Source organism: Euprymna scolopes, chromosome 32 (assembly GCF_053919585.1).
Source record: "Euprymna scolopes isolate OS-2025 chromosome 32, ASM5391958v1, whole genome shotgun sequence".
Taxonomy (NCBI): domain Eukaryota; kingdom Metazoa; phylum Mollusca; class Cephalopoda; order Sepiida; family Sepiolidae; genus Euprymna; species Euprymna scolopes.
Genome location: NC_136513.1, coordinates 57,960,158 through 57,963,441, shown reverse-complemented (window position 1 = coordinate 57,963,441; position 3,284 = coordinate 57,960,158).

Genomic DNA, 3,284 nt, shown 5'->3' with positions numbered 1-3,284 from the left:
GAGATTTGAAGCACAGTATTTGATATCAATAAAAATTTAGGTGCATCCAATATTTGTGAGATTTGAAGCACAGTATTTGATATTAATAAAAATTTAGGTACATCCAATATTTGTGAGATTTGAAGCACAGTATTTGATATCAATAAAAATTTAGGGGCATCCAATATTTGTGAGATTTGAAGCACAGTATTTGATATCAATAAAAATTTAGGTGCATCCAATATTTGTGAGATTTGAAGCACAGTATTTAATATCAATAAAAATTTAGGTGCATCCAATATTTGTGAGATTTGAAGCACAGTATTTGATATCAATAAAAATTTAGGTACATCCAATATTTGTGAGATTTGAAGCACAGTATTTGATATCAATAAAAATTTAGGTGCATCCAATATTTGTGAGATTTGAAGCACAGTATTTGATATTAATAATAAAAATTTAGGTACATCCAATATTTGTGAGATTTGAAGCACAGTATTTGATATCAATAAAAATTTAGGGGCATCCAATATTTGTGAGATTTGAAGCACAGTATTTGATATCAATAAAAATTTAGGTGCATCCAATATTTGTGAGATTTGAAGCACAGTATTTGATATTAATAAAAATTTAGGTGCATCCAATATTTGTGAGATTTGAAGCACAGTATTTGATATTAATAAAAATTTAGGTGCATCCAATATTTGTGAGATTTGAAGCACAGTATTTGATATCAATAAAAATTTAGGTGCATCCAATATTTGTGAGATTTGAAGCACAGTATTTGATATCAATAAAAATTTAGGTGCATCCAATATTTGTGAGATTTGAAGCACAGTATTTGATATTAATAAAAATTTAGGTGCATCCAATATTTGTGAGATTTGAAGCACAGTATTTGATATCAATAAAAATTTAGGTGCATCCAATATTTGTGAGATTTGAAGCACAGTATTTGATATCAATAAAAATTTAGGGGCATCCAATATTTGTGAGATTTGAAGCACAGTATTTGATATTAATAAAAATTTAGGTGCATCCAATATTTGTGAGATTTGAAGCACAGTATTTGATATTAATAAAAATTTAGGTGCATCCAATATTTGTGAGATTTGAAGCACAGTATTTGATATCAATAAAAATTTAGGTGCATCCAATATTTGTGAGATTTGAAGCACAGTATTTGATATTAATAAAAATTTAGGTGCATCCAATATTTGTGAGATTTGAAGCACAGTATTTGATATTAATAAAAATTTAGGTGCATCCAATATTTGTGAGATTTGAAGCACAGTATTTGATATCAATAAAAATTTAGGTGCATCCAATATTTGTGAGATTTGAAGCACAGTATTTGATATCAATAAAAATTTAGGTGCATCCAATATTTGTGAGATTTGAAGCACAGTATTTGATATTAATAAAAATTTAGGTGCATCCAATATTTGTGAGATTTGAAGCACAGTATTTGATATTAATAAAAATTTAGGTGCATCCAATATTTGTGAGATTTGAAGCACAGTATTTGATATCAATAAAAATTTAGGTGCATCCAATATTTGTGAGATTTGAAGCACAGTATTTGATATCAATAAAAATTTAGGTGCATCCAATATTTGTGAGATTTGAAGCACAGTATTTGATATTAATAAAAATTTAGGTGCATCCAATATTTGTGAGATTTGAAGCACAGTATTTGATATCAATAAAAATTTAGGTGCATCCAATATTTGTGAGATTTGAAGCACAGTATTTGATATCAATAAAAATTTAGGTGCATCCAATATTTGTGAGATTTGAAGCACAGTATTTGATATTAATAAAAAATTTAGGTGCATCCAATATTTGTGAGATTTGAAGCACAGTATTTGATATTAATAAAAATTTAGGTGCATCCAATATTTGTGAGATTTGAAGCACAGTATTTGATATCAATAAAAATTTAGGTGCATCCAATATTTGTGAGATTTGAAGCACAGTATTTGATATCAATAAAAATTTAGGTGCATCCAATATTTGTGAGATTTGAAGCACAGTATTTGATATTAATAAAAATTTAGGTGCATCCAATATTTGTGAGATTTGAAGCACAGTATTTGATATTAATAAAAATTTAGGTGCATCCAATATTTGTGAGATTTGAAGCACAGTATTTGATATCAATAAAAATTTAGGTGCATCCAATATTTGTGAGATTTGAAGCACAGTATTTGATATTAATAAAAATTTAGGTGCATCCAATATTTGTGAGATTTGAAGCACAGTATTTGATATTAATAAAAATTTAGGTGCATCCAATATTTGTGAGATTTGAAGCACAGTATTTGATATCAATAAAAATTTAGGTGCATCCAATATTTGTGAGATTTGAAGCACAGTATTTGATATCAATAAAAATTTAGGTGCATCCAATATTTGTGAGATTTGAAGCACAGTATTTGATATTAATAAAAATTTAGGTGCATCCAATATTTGTGAGATTTGAAGCACAGTATTTGATATTAATAAAAATTTAGGTGCATCCAATATTTGTGAGATTTGAAGCACAGTATTTGATATCAATAAAAATTTAGGTGCATCCAATATTTGTGAGATTTGAAGCACAGTATTTGATATCAATAAAAATTTAGGTGCATCCAATATTTGTGAGATTTGAAGCACAGTATTTGATATTAATAAAAATTTAGGTGCATCCAATATTTGTGAGATTTGAAGCACAGTATTTGATATTAATAAAAATTTAGGTGCATCCAATATTTGTGAGATTTGAAGCACAGTATTTGATATCAATAAAAATTTAGGTGCATCCAATATTTGTGAGATTTGAAGCACAGTATTTGATATCAATAAAAATTTAGGTGCATCCAATATTTGTGAGATTTGAAGCACAGTATTTGATATCAATAAAAATTTAGGTGCATCCAATATTTGTGAGATTTGAAGCACAGTATTTGATATTAATAAAAATTTAGGTGCATCCAATATTTGTGAGATTTGAAGCACAGTATTTGATATCAATAAAAATTTAGGTGCATCCAATATTTGTGAGATTTGAAGCACAGTATTTGATATCAATAAAAATTTAGGTGCATCCAATATTTGTGAGATTTGAAGCACAGTATTTGATATCAATAAAAATTTAGGTGCATCCAATATTTGTGAGATTTGAAGCACAGTATTTGATATTAATAAAAATTTAGGTACATCCAATATTTGTGAGATTTGAAGCACAGTATTTGATATTAATAAAAATTTAGGTGCATCCAATATTTGTGAGATTTGAAGCACAGTATTTGATATCAATA